This window comes from Coregonus lavaretus (genome assembly GCF_964263955.1).
Source record: "Coregonus lavaretus genome assembly, contig: HAP1_SCAFFOLD_628, whole genome shotgun sequence".
NCBI lineage: Eukaryota > Metazoa > Chordata > Actinopteri > Salmoniformes > Salmonidae > Coregonus > Coregonus lavaretus.
The window spans coordinates 148,027-165,047 of NW_028161614.1; the positions used below are offsets into that span (position 1 = coordinate 148,027).

The 17,021-nt window shown below is 41.7% G+C and overlaps 1 pseudogene across 1 annotated transcript; it reads left to right on the top strand.

Annotated features, from left to right (window-relative positions):
* The first annotated feature begins 11,818 nt into the window (after window positions 1-11,818).
* LOC311120348 (retinal homeobox protein Rx1-like) lies at window positions 11,819-16,521 on the top strand (annotated as a pseudogene). The gene is made up of 3 exons: window positions 11,819-12,073; window positions 12,782-13,035; window positions 16,037-16,521. The product of its transcript is annotated as a retinal homeobox protein Rx1-like (transcript).
* The last annotated feature ends 500 nt before the right edge of the window (window positions 16,522-17,021 follow it).

Consider the following 17,021-nt stretch of genomic DNA (forward strand, 5'->3'; position numbering starts at 1 on the left):
GGTGGGGTGTGTTACAGGAACTAGATGGGGCAGGGTGGGGTGTGTTACAGGGTGGGGTGTGTTATAGTAACTAGATGGGGCAGGGTGGGGTGTGTTACAGGGTGGGGTGTGTTACAGGAACTAGATGGGGCAGGGTGGGGTGTGTTACAGTAACTAGATGGGGCAGGGTGGGGTGTGTTACAGGGTGGGGTGTGTTACAGGAACTAGATGGGGCAGGGTGGGGTGTGTTACAGGGTGGGGTGTGTTATAGTAACTAGATGGGGCAGGGTGAGGTGTGTTACAGTAACTAGATGGGGGCAGGGTGGGGTGTGTTACAGGGTGGGGTGTGTTACAGTAACTAGATGGGGCAGGGTGGGGTGTGTTACAGTAACTAGATGGGGCAGGGTGGGGTGTGTTACAGTAACTAGATGGGGCAGGGTGGGGTGTGTTACAGTAACTAGATGGGGCAGGGTGGGGTGTGTTACAGTAACTAGATGGGGCAGGGTGGGGTGTGTTACAGTAACTAGATGGGGCAGGGTGGGGTGTGTTACAGGGTGGGGTGTGTTACAGTAACTAGATGGGATCAGGGTGGGGTTTGTTATAGTAACTAGACGGGGAAAGGGTGGGGTGTGTTACAGTAACTAGATGGGGGCAGGGTGGGGTGTGTTACAGTAACTAGATGGGGCAGGGTGGGTTGTGTTACAGTAACTAGATGGGGCAGGGTGGGTTGTGTGTGTTTCATAAATAGTTGTGTAACAGTCTTGCTTCCGTCCCTTTCCTTGCTCCAACCTGGGCATGAACCAGGCATCGTTACCTATCGCTTCATAAAAGCTACTTCAAGATCTCAGAGCGAGTGATGTCTCCAATTGAAACACTCACCGCTAACTTGCTAGCTATTTCACACCGGTTACAATAGCTTGTGCTGTTTCGTCAGGGTTGGTGTGTATGTGGGGTGTGTGTGTGGGGGGGGGGGGGGGTTGTATTCAATCGATAAAAGCTTGTGCTTTATCAGCTCAGCTGATCAAATCAAATCGCATTTTATTTGTCACATGCGCCGAATACAGCAGGTAGAGACTTTACCGCGAAATGCAACTATTATACTAGTGGAGATACAAGCCCTTTCCCAACAATACCACAGTGTGTAACTGTGAGAGCAGCAGTAATTCTTAATACGAGGGACTAGGCCTAGAAACATTATTATAGCAACGCAAGGGCAATCTGTCTCCAATATTAACTTTCATATTTCTATTTATAACAAATGCCCACAATAATATGCGTGTGTGTGTGTGTGTGTGTGTGTGTGTGCGTAAGTGCGTGTGTGTGTGTGTACTGGTTGGCACCGTTGATGCAGGCAGGGCCTGGTGGAGTCTCAGTACCCAGGATCTTCTGTCCAGTACTGGTCACACTAAAGCCACAGAGCTTGTTTCATGGAAACCAATTCCACTAAGACAAACACTTACTTAGAAACGCTTACTGGCAATAATGCCTGAAACAATTGTCACTTTACAGCACCATGGCCTGTAGACTAAGGGATTTAGGAGCTAAGGTGTTGGGATCATCCACTGTACATCCAGTCTGCTACATAGACTCACAATCACATTAGTGGAAACGGAGGATGTTCTTAGGGCAGGTTGTAGCTAGAGGAGTCGGGGACAATTTTAGCATTTTAGCTAATCCTAACCTTTTCCTAAACTTAACCTAATTCTCCTAACCTGCCACATTAATTATCCTAACCTGCTGCGTAAGATCTCCTAACTTGCTACGAAAAGTAATTTATGCTAGTCAAAACCGGCAGGCCTGCCCTGGGAACAGCGTGGGTTGTGAATAACGCGATACACATGCGCCATTCAACTCAGGTATTTCTGCCGCGTTCACGTACTAGTCGGAACTCTGACATTCCCGACTTGGTAACTGGTGGCACGTGGCAGGTGTATAGCTACAACCAGTTAGCACGTTGGAAATGTCAGAGTTCCGTCTAACACGTGAACGCGGCAGAAATCATGTCTCGGAGTTTAGCGCCCAAATCCCCTTCTAATGGGCTTGGCAGGTTGCCGCTACAGCTTCTCAGAAACGGATTCCTTCATGAAATCTAGAAAAGGAGGTAAGTGGTGAGAGTCCCAGCTGTTACTGTTCTTTTTTCTACACAATGTGACGGTGGCCACTAATGACGCACCCTCTCCTCTGTCTCGGCAGCCCGCCAGGTGCGTCTAGTTCTAATCAAGGGTGGAGTTGTGAAGTGCACAGACAGCTTATTTAGGTAGAGAGCTGCCTTCCATCAAGAGATAGTTTCAACCATACAAAACAATGCAGTATTACTCTCCTCTTTATGAAATATTCCTAATATTCATTATATTCCAATGAAAATGTGACATTGAGCACTAAGAAGCCAAACTATGCCACCGTTTACATTTGACGTTTTAACATTTTAGTACTTTTATATTAACGAGGTGAGGTCCTCAGATACATTTCCAAACACTAATATCGATAATATAAAATTATGACACAGGTTCTTTGATCGCTGGCGGAGAACGGGAAAAGAAGCAACCGACTTAATGTAGAAAAAGCTTTTTATTTTCCTATGCTTAATAAGTGCAGTATTTGTTCCTCTGGATGATATAGCTTCTCTCACAACAATGCACAATATCAATGTGTGGGTTTACAGAATTCATCACATAAAATATGAGTATGTTGCTGGTACAATTTGTAATGGGAATATATAATGAATCCGCTTCATATAGCAGCGACTAATACAAATTAGGTTCAACAGTAACATACAGTGGGGAGAACAAGTATTTGATACACTGCCGATTTTGCAGGTTTTCCTACTTACAAAGCATGTAGAGGTCTGTCATTTTTATCATAGGTACCCTTCAACTGTGAGAGACGGAATCTAAAACAAAAATCCAGAAAATCACATTGTAAGATTTTTAAGTAATTAATTTGATCACCTACCAACCAGTAAGAATTCCGGCTCTCACAGACCTGTTAGTTTTTCTTTAAGAAGCCCTCCTGTTCTCCACTCATTACCTGTATTAGCTGCACCTGTTTGAACTCGTTACCTGTATAAAAGACACCTGTCCACACACTCAATCAAACAGACTCCAACCTCTCCACAATGGCCAAGACCAGAGAGCTGTGTAAGGACATCAGGGATAAAATTGTAGACCTGCACAAGGCTGGGATGGGCTACAGGACAATATGCAAGCAGCTTGATGAGAAGACAACAACTGTTGGCGCAATTATTAGAAAATGGAAGAAGTTCAAGATGACGGTCAATCACCCTCGGTCTGGGGCTCCATGCAAGATCTCACCTCGTGGGGCATCAATGATCATGAGGAAGGTGAGGGATCAGCCCAGAACTACACAGCAGGACCTGGTCAATGACCTGAAGAGAGCTGGGACCACAGTCTCAAAGAAAACCATTAGTAACACACTACGCCGTCATGGATTAAAATCCTGCAGCGCACGCAAGGTCCCCCTGCTCAAGCCAGAGCATGTCCAGGCCCGTCTGAACATTTACATTTTTACATTTTAGTCATTTAGCAGACGCTCTTATCCAGAGCGACTTACATATATATATATATATTTTTTTTTTATACTGGCCCCCTGTGGGAATCGAACCCACAACCCTGGCATTGCAAACACCATGCTCTATCAACTGAGCTACATCCCTGCCGGCCATTCCCTCCCCTACCCTGGGCCAATTGTGCGCCGCCCATGAGTCTCCCGGTCGCGGCCGGCTGCGACAGAGCCTGGATTCGAACCAGGATCTAGTGGCACAGTTTTGCACTGCGATGCAGTGCCTTAGACCACTGCGCCACTCAGGAGCTACTCAGGAGCCACTCAGGAGCTGAAGTTTGCCAATGACCATCTGGATGATCCAGAGGAGGAATGGAAGAAGGTCATGTGGTCTGATGAGACAAAAATAGTGCTTTTTGGTCTAAACTCCACTCGCCATGTTTGGAGGAAGAAGAAGGATGAGTACAACCCCAAGAACACCATCCCAACCGTGAAGCATGGAGGTCGGAACATCATTCTTTGGGGATGCTTTTCTGCAAATGGGACAGGATGACTGCACCGTATTGAGGGGAGGATGGATGGGGCCATGTATCGCGAGATCTTGGCCAACAACCTCCTTCCCTCAGTAAGAGCATTTAAGATGGGTCGTGGCTGGGTCTTCCAGCATGACAACGACCCGAAACACACAGCCAGGGCAACTAAGGAGTGGCTCTATAAATAGCATCTCAAGGTCCTGGAGTAGCCTAGCCAGTCTCCAGACCTGAACCCAATAGAACATCTTTGGAGGGAGCTGAAAGTCCGTATTGCCCAGCGACAGCCCCGAAACCTGAAGGATCTGGAGAAGGTCTGTATGGAGGAGTGGGCCAAAATCCCTGCTGCAGTGTGTGCAAACCTGGTCAAGACCTACAGGAAACGTATGATCTCTGTAATTGCAAACAAAGGTTTCTGCACCAAATATTAAGTTCTGCTTTTTTGATGTATCAAATACTTATGTCATGCAATAAAATGCAAATTAATTACTTAAAAAATCTTACAATGTGATTTTCTGGATTTTTGTTTTAGATCCCGTCTCTCACAGTTGAAGTGTACCTATGATAAAAATGACAGACCTCTACATGCTTTGTAAGTAGGAAAACCTGCAAAATCGGCAGTGTATCAAATACTTGTTCTCCCCACTGTAGGCTACACAACCAAACATCAGTAGGCCCACTGTACTCACTCAGGATGATGTGCCCAAGGAGAAGGAGAGCGGATCATTGATCAGTGCAACAGTTACCGGCCCAATTACGCACGCCATACTTACGATTAGTTTATAGGACTCTTGGGAATTGGAATACTGCTCGGCTCTCGTCCTCCCAACGCACACCAACCTTCCGTACAAAGTATTCTCTCGATGGAAGGAAGCGCTCTGCTTAAAAAGGCTGTCTATATACAGCCCCACCATTAATTAGTGGTCATGTGGCTCAGTCTTAGAGCATGGTGCTTACAATGCCAAGGGTTGTGGGTTTGATTCAGATCACACAGTCATCCAGAACAGCTGGTACTCTCATGCATGCTTCAGTGTTGATTGCCTCGAAGCGAGCATAAAAGGGATTTAGCCCGTCTGGTAGGCTCGCGTCACTGGGTGGCTCGCGGCTGGGTTTGTCTCTGTAGTCCATAATAATTTGCAAGCCCTGCCATATCCGACGAGCGTCAGAGCCAGTGTAGTAGGATTCAATCTTAGTCCTGTATTGACACTTTGCCTGTTTAATGGTTCGTCTGAGGACATAGCGGGAAAACGTAAAAGCGTCCGGATTAGTGTCCCACTCCTTGACAGCGGCAGCTTTAGCCTTTAGCTCGGTGCGGATGTTGCCTGTAAACCATGGCTTCTGGTTGGGATATGTACGTACGGTCACTGTGGGGAGGACGTCGTCGATTGGATTGAATTTATTTTGGGTAACAGACATGTACAACAAAATGTATGTTGTGGACCCAGAGGATATCATTTAAAAGTATTAATTAAAAACGCTTGTTTCCAAAGTTGTCCTATTCATTGCACATTATACCTATTATTCATATAAATACACCTGACTAGCAGTAGGGGGGAACAAGGGGCAGTGGAGAGGTTTCTCTTACTTACACCATCTTGTCCAATTGAAAACCTTTGCCTGCTTTTTTAAAGCTATTTCTACTTTTTCTTTGCTTGATCTCCAAGGGGAGGCTATTCCATAGACAAATGCCTGTATAGAAAAACATGCTCCTCGCAGTACTGTTTACTCTTGGGATTTTACAAGACATAACACAAGCTCTGGTATTGTAACTGTGTTGGTTATAGACCATATCAATGTGTTTTTTCATATACCCTTGGGGCATGATCATTTAAGATGTCAAACGTATGATTAAGTTTAAGTCTCTTGTACAGCTTTTCTGATAGCCCACTATACCAAGCAGAGCATGCATAATCAAAATGACACTGAATCAAGGTTGAGACAAGCAGTTTCTTAACTTTGATGTTAAAATATTTAGTGTTTACGATATAACAATTTAAATTTGTTCGCCATTTTAGAACACATTTTAGCAGCAATCAGGTCTCCGGAAAGAGATTGATCTAGGGACACACCAAGATAAGTTACACTTGTTTTAGATTCAATCTCCTTGCCTGCACAGTTTACCGTTATCTTGTAAGCAATCTACGTTTTGTTCCAAACAAAATCGATTCAGTTTTTCCCCAAATGTAGCGACAGTTTGTTGTCAGTCAACCAATCTCTAACAAAATGCAATTCCTCACTCAGGGTCTCCTCTATGTAAACTGTATCCTTCCCTGATACCAGTATGGCTGAGTCATCAGCATAAAGCAGGAGTTTTCACTTTACTGTATCTGACATAGCATTAACGAATATAAGAAATAAGAGAGGCCCTAAAATGGATCACTGCTACATCATTTAGACCCATGCATTTCAGTTTCATCAGGACAATATCATATGGTCCACAGTGTCAAAAGCTTTCTGCAAGTCTAACATGACCATACCTGTATAGTTCCCCTTCTCCACTTTCCTGCTTGATGTGGTCAAAAATTGGTGGATAAGGCAAGTATCAGTGGAATGAGCTGTTCAGAAATAAGTTTCTGCTCGAGAAGGTATCCCTCAAGTTGATTAAAAAAAAGGAATCTCTCAACAACTTTGGATAAGGTGCTGAGGATCGACGCAGGCCTGTAGTTTCCTACATTTGTTTTTACTGCTCTTCTTGTGGAGCGGAACCACCCGGGCTGTTTTGAGATCATTGGGAAATGTACCACTACTAATAGAAAGGTTTACAATATGCGTTATCATTTTAGCAGTGACACAAGCACTATCCTTTATGAATCTTGCAGGAAGGTTATCCAGCCCAGTTGCTTTGTTTGTGCTCATTAAGCATAGTAGATTGGAAACGTTGTCCTCTGTTACCATACACAGCTCAAACAAATCATTTGTGATACCTTTGCTATGGTAAAAGTTGTTAACCTCTACGGGATCGGTGTCCCGTATACGGGACGGTTGAGCTAATGTGCGCTAATGTGATTAGCATGACTGTTGTAAGTAACAGCACACTTTCCAGGACATAGACATGTCAGCTTCTACCCCCAAGCCATAAGACTCCTGAACAGCTAATCATGGCTACCCAGACTATTTGCACTGCCCCCCCCACCCCATCCTTTTTACGCTGCTGCTACTCTGTTAATTATTTATGCATAGTCACTTTAACTCTACCCACATGTACATATTACTTCAACTACCTCAACTAGCCGGTGCCCCCGCACATTGACTCTGCACCGGTACCCCCCTGAATATATAGCCTCCCTACTGTTATTTTATTTTACTTCTGCTCTTTTTTTCTCAACACTTTTTTTGTTGTTGTTGTTTAAAATAAATGCACTGTTGGTTAAGGGCTGTAAGTAAGCATTTCACTGTAATGTCTGCACCTGTTGTATTCGGCGCATGTGACCAATAAAATTTGATTTGATTTGATCTTATATGGGCAGAAAGCTTAACTTCTTGTTCATCTAACTGCACTGTCCAATTTACTGTAGCTATTACAGTGAAGAAGTACCAGGCTATTGTTTGAGGAGAGTGCACAAAAAATTACTTTGCACTGATGAAACTGAGGAGTATTTATGTCTGTAAAGAAAATCTCATTCTGATTGGCGATGCAGTCCCTTAGACCGCTGTGCCACTCAGGAGGCCTATGAGCATGCTGTTTAATCAGCTTCTTGATATGCCACACCTGTCAGGTGGATGGATTATCTTGGCAAAGGAGAAATGCTCACTAACAGGGATGCAAACACATTTGTGCACAGAATTTGAGGGAAATAAGCTTTTTGTGCGTATGGAACATTTCTGGGATCTTTTATTTCAGGTCATGAAACATGGGACCAAACTCTTTACATGTTGCGTTGACTGGTGTACTGAGTATTTGTTCCAGAACTTTCCTTGTTTGTTATAACGTTAAATAACATCACAACCCTCTATTACTGTAACATTACAGCATAGTGACTTAAGGAGACCACTTTTGCTGCCTCACATGCTTGTTACCAAGCCAACGATCTGATGATAATCTTGAGCCTCAATTGATTTGGATTAATGAATTAACAAGCCTTATCCGTGGTGGTTGGGAGGATTAGGTGCACTGCTAACAGAACTCCCATCCACAGTCATTTACAACTTGTCAGATAGAGGAGCCACAACGCCTGGCTCAGCACTGGTAGAGGATGTATACTGTAACTAAGTTACCTGGATAGAGGTAAGTACATTTACACATGCTGCTAGTGATATTATTTCTGCACTGCAAAAAAATATATATATAAAAAATAAACACCCACGAATCTAGTTGTTTTAACTAATTATTATTAAGTAATTGGTTCCACAGCTTTTTTTCTTCTTCTTTCGTTTACTGACCTTTCCGGGTCAAGTGTTACCTGAACTAAACAACTTTAGTTGGCACAAATTTAGCTTCAACTTGAGAAAACGTGGGCAAAAATTCTGTCGGAAGTTTAACATACACTTAGGTTGGAGTCATTAAAACTCGTTTTTCAACCACTCCACACATTTCTTGTTAAGAAATTATAGTTTTGGCAAGTCGGTAAGGACATCTACTTTGTGCATGACACAAGTAATTTTCAGAAAATGATATCATGGCTGTAGAAGCTACTGATAGGCTAATTGACATAATTTGAGTCAATTGGAGGTGTACCTGTGGATGTCTTTCAAGGCCTACCTTCAAACTCAGTGCCTCTTTGCTTGACATCATGGGAAAATCAAAAGAAATCAGCCAAGACCACAGAAAAAATATTGTAGACCTCCACAAGTCTGGTTCATCCATGGGAGAAATTTCCAAACGCCTGAAGGTACCACGTTCATCTGTACAAACAATAATACGCAAGTATAAACACCATGGGACAACGCAGTCGTCATACCGCTCAGGAAGGAGACACGTTCTTTCTCCTAGATATGAATGTACTTTGGTGCGAAAAGTGCAAATCAATCCCAGAACGACAGCAAAGGACCTTGTGAAGATGCTGGAGGAAACAGGTACAAAAGTATCTATATCCACAGTAAAACGAGTCCTATATCGACATAACCTGAAAGGCCGCTCAGCAAGGAAGAAGGCACTGCTCCAAAACCGCCATAAAAAAGCCAGACTACGGTTTGCAACTGCACATGGGGACAAATATTGTACTTTTTGGAGAAATGTCCTCTGGTCTGATGAAACAAAAATAGAACTGTTTGGCCATAATGACCATTGTTATGTTTTGAGGAAAAAGGTGGGGCTTGCAAGCCAAAGAACACCATCCCAACTGTGAAGCACAGGGGTGGCAGCATCATGCTGTGGCGGTGCTTTGCTGCAGGAGGGACTAGTGCACTTCACAAAATAGATGGCATCATGAGGAAGGAAAATTATGTGGATATATTGAAGCAACATCTCAAGACATCAGTCAGGAAGTTAAACCTTGGTCGCAAATGGGTCTTCCAAATGGACAATGCCCCAAGCATACTTCCAAAGTTGTGGCAAAATGGCTTAAGGACAACAAAGTCAAGGTATTGGAGTGGCCATCACAAAGCCCTGACCTCAATCCTATATAAAATGTGTGGGCAGAACTGAAAAAGCGTGTGCGATCAAGGAGGCCTTCAAACCTGACTCAGTTACACCAGCTCTGTCAGGAGGAATGGGCCAACATTCACCCAACTTATTGTGGGAAGCTTGTGGAAGGCTACCCGAAACGTTTGACCCAAGTTAAACAATTTAAAGGCAATGCTACCAAATACTAATTGAGTGTATGTAAACTTCTGACCCACTGAGAATGTGATGAAAGTGTGATGCGTGTGATAGAAGGAGACAGGAGCAGGAGAGTAATACCCATCCAAAGAGTTTATTCCGTCGATAAACAGTTGCGAAAGCATGCGACAGCAACACTCAGGCACAGGGGGAAATATCTACCCTGGCAACAACAAGGTAAGGGTAGCTCAACCGATCTACACACAGCTCACTACAAACAATCACCCACACAGACAAGGAAGCAGAGGGAACACTTATACAATGACTAATTGGGGATAAGGACCAGGTGTGTGTGATTAATTAGACAAGACAAGTGGAGTGATGATAAATGGATCGGCAGCAGCTGGTAAGCCGGTGACGACGAACGCCGAAACCTGCCCGAACAAGGAGGGGAGGCAGCCTCGGCGGAAGTCGTGACAGAAATAAATAAAAGCTGATAATAAATAATTCTCTCTACTATTATTCTGACATTTCACATTCTTAAAATAAAGTGGTGATCCTAACTGACCTAAGAGAGGGAATTTTTACTAGGATTAAATGTCAGGAATTGTGAAAAACTGAGTTGAAATGTATTTGGCTAAGGTGTATGTAAACTTCCGACTTCAACTGTATGTTCATTCAACAATAAATTATTATTTGGGCATCTTAACAAAAAAAAAGGCTGAGCAAATAGTTATACAAACACACAGTGCTTTTAACAATGTTTTCTACTTACATATTTGACACACGTTGATAACTCTCAGTTAATCTGACTATTCTCTCATCATTGATTTGATTTGATTATTTCAGCAATTTGATGGTTTTCTATTTAGTTGTCTATTGTTGGTGGGGCATATTACTCTGTTTTAATGTAACTCCTGAGTCACTATGATAAATAAAATAGTTGTTCTTGAGTGTACTTTTAACAGAGCTGAGATTTACTTTGAAGTGCAAAGTGTAGCAATACAGGTGAACTCAGTCATTGACCCAGCCATGGTGGTGTAGCAGGAAGATTGGAATGCTGTGAACCAAGAGGTTGTGAGTTCAAATCCTAGGTGAGGAAGTGTTGAAAATGAATTACTGAATAAATGAATGTGAACAATGTATGTCAAATATGTCAGTTGAAAACATTGCATGTTAAAAAGATGCTAAAATAATAATTTCCAGTTGAATGAGCATATGAGATAATTTGAGCAAACACAGAATTTCAAGTTGACAGAATTTTTGCCTATGTTTTCTCATGTTGGAGCTAAGTTTGGGCCAACAAAAAATGTTAAGTTCAGTTAAGACTTTGACCAAAAAGCTGAGAAAACTATAAAAAGGCTGTGGAACCAGTTAATTAATAATATTTAGTTGAAACAACTAGATTTCTTTTTACAGTGTGTTTATTTTGAGTTGATAGTACTACTACCACTTAGTTTCAGCTACTATTTGTTGTTGAAGATATTATTGTTAAGATAAGTCTTCATTTCATTTCATTGCAGTCTGTTTTTCCAATGGCATAAGGTATAGTACTTAATCTGAATGCGTCTGTTGCCATCCTAAAAAACTATCAAATCAAAGACAGATTTTTTACTTTTTATTTGGAAAGTAACTACAGTATTTATTCATTCAACCAGCAAAGTGACAGTTTAAAATTTTTTTTACATACATAAAATATTTCCAAAACATAACATTCTTTATGAAAAATATATTTTCATGCAAACTGGTACACAAGTGAAAATGTCCAGGTTTAGTTTTTTTCTAGTAAGGCATGGAACACATGCCCATTGAATATGCCATTAGTATTCCACGTGAAGGGAAATTGATTGTTACTGTAGTAATATGCATTACAATCAATATCTCATAATGCACGATATTAACGAAGAGCATATGCAAGTGGCAAATATATACTTTGACAACAGAACAGGTCAGCAGTTCTGCAAAACTCTTTGTTGATGCAATCAACGTGTCTAACTTTCCCTGTTTTGCAGACTGACAAGGACAGACAGATCTGGATCCCCCATCGAAGTGCTCTTTGACAACATCCTTCTTTTCTTGGATGCATTTGTCAATGGATACCTTGGGAATGAAGGACGATGGCTGCCTGTTACCAGACAACTACCATGACATGGTGAAGGGAGGGGGGTCTAGCGGAGGAGGACGGGTCCACAGCATTGACCTGACCCTGGGCTTCAGTAAGGACCAGGACCCCCTGCTCACCCCCATAGGGTACGAATGGACCCATAAAGTGGACACTGAGGGCCTGGAGGACCATACGGTGCTAACCTCATCCAGGAGGAAAAGCAGGGACAGTTGAAAGCACACGGTGCTAACCTCATCCAGGAGGAAAGGCAGGGACAGTTGAAAGCATACAGTGCTAACCTCATCCAGGAGGAAAGGCAGGGACAGTTGAAAGCATACGGTGCTAACCTCATCCAGGAGGAAAGGCAGGGACAGTTGAAAGCATACAGTGCTAATCTCATCCAGGAGGAAAGGCAGGGACAGTTGAAAGCACACAGTGCTTGGGTTGTCATTTTCTCAAGATTCAGAGACTACAGTTTATCACTACAGTATAGCTAAAATGTTGGACTTAATGTTTCTACCTTTACAAAACCAGATCTAGGACCAGGCTTGGATAAGATATAGCTGGTTGGATATCGACTGACTTGATTTGGACAAGGTTGGATCCTACCATCCATCAGCCATGTGTAGTGGGGCTTCAACCTCTTAGAAAATATGATCTGGACTGGGGCAGTGCAGAGGACAAGTACAGTCTTGGTGTAGATTAGAGCTGTCCATTCCCAGGGCACATGAGGACACTCAGGTTTAACAGGTGGCATCTGTCCACTTGGGATTACTGGGACAGAGGAATGCAGTGAAAGACGGACGTTATGACATCACCCATAGAGAGAGCTGCACAGTAGGCCACTTTTGGTAAGTAGAACTGGCACTGCCAGATGAATCGAGAGCTCCCATGCAAAAGACAGATATCTAAACAAACACTTGTGTCTCCTGTTCTACTGTCTACCTTCAGAGTCAGGCCTTTTCTCCAGGGACAAGTGTGACAGGGACCTGGGAGACCTCCAGAAGGGGGTGGACAGCGAGGGGAAGTACCCTGAGCCTCCAAAGGAGGACCACCCTAAGAAGAAGCACCGGCGTAACCGCACCACCTTCACCACCTTCCAGCTCCATGAGTTGGAGAAGGCCTTTGAGAAGTCCCACTACCCTGATGTCTACAACCGGGAGCAGCTGGCCATGAAGGTCAACCTCCTTGAGGTCCGTGTCCAGGTATGGAGCCTCCACCTATCTAATACTACTATTACTATCACTATACACTAATAATACTGTATGGAGCCTCCACCTATCTAATACTACTATTACTATCACTATACACTAATAATACTGTATGGAGCCTCCACCTATCTAAAACTACTATTACTATCACTATACACTAATAATACTGTATGGAGCCTCCACCTATCTAATACTACTATTACTATCACTCTACACTAATAATACTGTATGGAGCCTCCACCTATCTAATACTACTATTACTATAACTATACACTAATAATACTGTATGGAGCCTCTACCTATCTAATACTACTATTACTATCACTATACACTAATAATACTGTATGGAGCCTCCACCTATCTAAAACTACTATTACTATCACTATACACTAATAATACTGTATGGAGCCTCCATTTATCTAATACTACTATTACTATCACTATATACTAATAATACTGTATGGAGCCTCCACCTATCTAATACTACTATTACTATCACTATACACTAATAATACTGTATGGAGCCTCCACCTATCTAATACTACTATTACTATCACTATACACTAATAATACTGTATGGAGCCTCCACCTATCTAATACTACTATTACTATCACTATACACTAATAATACTGTATGGAGCCTCCACCTATCTAATACTACTATTACTATCACTATACACTAATAATACTGTATGGAGCCTCCACCTATCTAGTACTACTAATACTATCACTATACACTAATAATACTGTATGGAGCCTCCACCTATCTAGTACTACTATTACTATCACTATACACTAATAATACTGTATGGAGCCTCCACCTATCTAATACTACTATTACTATCACTATACACTAATAATACTGTATGGAGCCTCCACCTATCTAGTATTACTATCACTATACACTAATAATAATGTATGGAGCCTCTACCTATCTAATACTACTATTACTATCACTATACACTAATAATACTGTATGGAGCCTCCACCTATATAATACTAATATTACTATCACTCTACACTAATAATAATGTATGGAGCCTTCAACTATCTAATACTACTATTACTATCACTATACACTAATAATACTGTATGGAGCCTCCACCTATCTAATACTACTATTACTATCACTATACAATAATAATACTGTATGGAGCCTCCACCTATCTAATACTACTATTACTATCACTATACACTAATAATACTGTATGGAGCCTCCACCTATCTAGTACTACTAATACTATCACTATACACTAATAATACTGTATGGAGCCTCCACCTATCTAGTACTACTATTACTATCACTATACACTAATAATACTGTATGGAGCCTCCACCTATCTAATACTACTATTACTATCACTATACACTAATAATACTGTATGGAGCCTCCACCTATCTAGTATTACTATCACTATACACTAATAATAATGTATGGAGCCTCTACCTATCTAATACTACTATTACTTTAACTATACACTAATAACACTGTATGAAGCCTCCACCTATCTAATACTACTATTACTATCACTATACACTAATAATAATGTATGGAGCCTCTACCTATCTAATACTACTATTACTATCACTATTCACTAATAATACTGTATGGAGCCTCCACCTATCTAATACTACTATTACTATCACTATACACTAATAATACTGTATGGAGCCTCCAACTATCTAATAATACTATTACTATCACTATACACTAATAATACTGTATGGAGCCTCCACCTATCTAATACTACTATTACTATCACTATAGACTAATACTACTGTATGGAGCCTCCACCTATCTAATACTACTATTACTATCACTATACACTAATAATACTGTATGGAGCCTCTACCTATCTAGTACTACTATTACTATCACTATACACTAATAATACTGTATGGAGCCTCCACCTTTATCTAATACTACTATTACAATCACTATACACTAATAATACTGTATGGAGCCTCCACCTATCTAATACTACTATTACTATATGGAGCCTCCACCTATCTAATACTACTATTACTATCACTATACACTAATAATACTGTATGGAGCCTCTACCTATATAATACTACTATTACTATCACTATACACTAATAATACTGTATGGAGCCTTTTACTATCTAATACTACTATTACTATAACTATACACTAACAATACTGTATGGAGCCTCCACCTATCTAAAACTACTATTACTATCACTATACACTAATAATACTGTATGGAGCCTCTACCTATCTAATACTACTATTACTATCACTATACACTAATAATTCTGTATGGAGCCTCCACCTATCTAATACTACTATTACTATCACTATACACTAATAATACTGTATGGAGCCTCCACCTATCTAATACTACTATTACTATCACTATACACTAATAATACTGAGTGGATCCTCCACCTATCTAATACTACTATTACTATACACTAATAATACTGTCCAGGTATGGAGCCTTTGGCTGTGAACTATTACTAGACTAGCGTTACTACTGGCACTACATAGCATCTGTCCACAGACTGTGGCACGCAGGTTTTTGCAAGTGTTCTCATCTTTCACATGTTGGAATGGGAGGGGAAGTTTGGCCCATGCTTTGGCTGAGAGATTCTGTTTAGGAGGTGGAGACTCCTACAGTTGCCGTCAAATATATTATATATTGGTACATTTTGAAATGGAGTGGAGCAGAATGTTCTGTTTTCTCTTTTTAAAACTGGTTCAATGACTATTTTTAACCAGTAGGCACCGGCAACTTACCACAGGTGAGATAAATTACACAGTAAACGAGAATCACCTGCCTCCAACCAAATTGATTTGAATTCTGAATAGTTTAGTCCAGGCCATTTTTTTTTACATTGAAGTAAAACATCAACAACAACACAATCTACAAATACTATTATTACTACTATTATTGTAATACGATGTAGTGTACACTACTGAGTGACTACTTTAGACTAATACTAGGGTATCCTCTCTGTCCGTGTCCAGGTGTGGTTCCAGAACCGTCGGGCTAAGTGGAGACGTCAGGAGAAGATGGACTCCAGCTCAACAAAGCTCCACAACTTCCCCATGCTGTCCTTCAACCGGCCGCCCATGCCCTCCAATGTGGGGCCCATGTCCAACCCATTACCCCTGGACCCCTGGCTGGCCTTGTCCATGCCCAGCGCCACCCCAATGCACACTATCCCCGGATATACAGGCCTAGGGCAGGGCCCTCACCTTCAGCCTGCCTACCCCAACCACTCCCACTCCCATAGCCACAGCCATGGCTTCCTCGACAGTCCACCAGGACATGGTGTGGTGCACCAGGTGATGGTACAGGGGATGCAGTCTATGGCCCCGCCACCCTACCAGTGCCCCCCCAGCTTCAATGATAAGTACCCTCTGCTAAGGACCTGGAACACAGTACCAGCATCGCAGCACTGAGGGTGAAGGCTAAGGAACACATCCGTTCCATGGATAAAACCTGGTAGCATTATGTGATCACAGAGAGGAGACATTCTATAAAGGATGGTCAACTACAACGGGTGATCAAAACAAAAATATATTCTGTAAAGGATGGTCAACTACAACGGGTGATCAAAACAAAAATATATTCTGTAAAGGATGGTCAACTACAACGGGTGATCAAAACAAAGATATTCTGTAAAGGATGGTCAACTACAACGGGTGATCAAAACAAAGATATTCTGTAAAGGATGGTCAACTACAACGGGTGATCAAAACAAAAATATTCTGTAAAGGATGGTCAACTACAACGGGTGATCAAAACAAAGATATTCTGTAAAGGATGGTCAACTACAACAGGTTATCAAAACAAAGATATTCTGTAAAGGATGGTCAACTACAACAGGTTATCAAAACAAAGATATTCTGTAAAGGATGGTCAACTACAACGGGTGATCAAAACAAAGATATTCTGTAAAGGATGGTCAACTACAACGGGTGATCAAAACAAAAATATTCTGTAAAG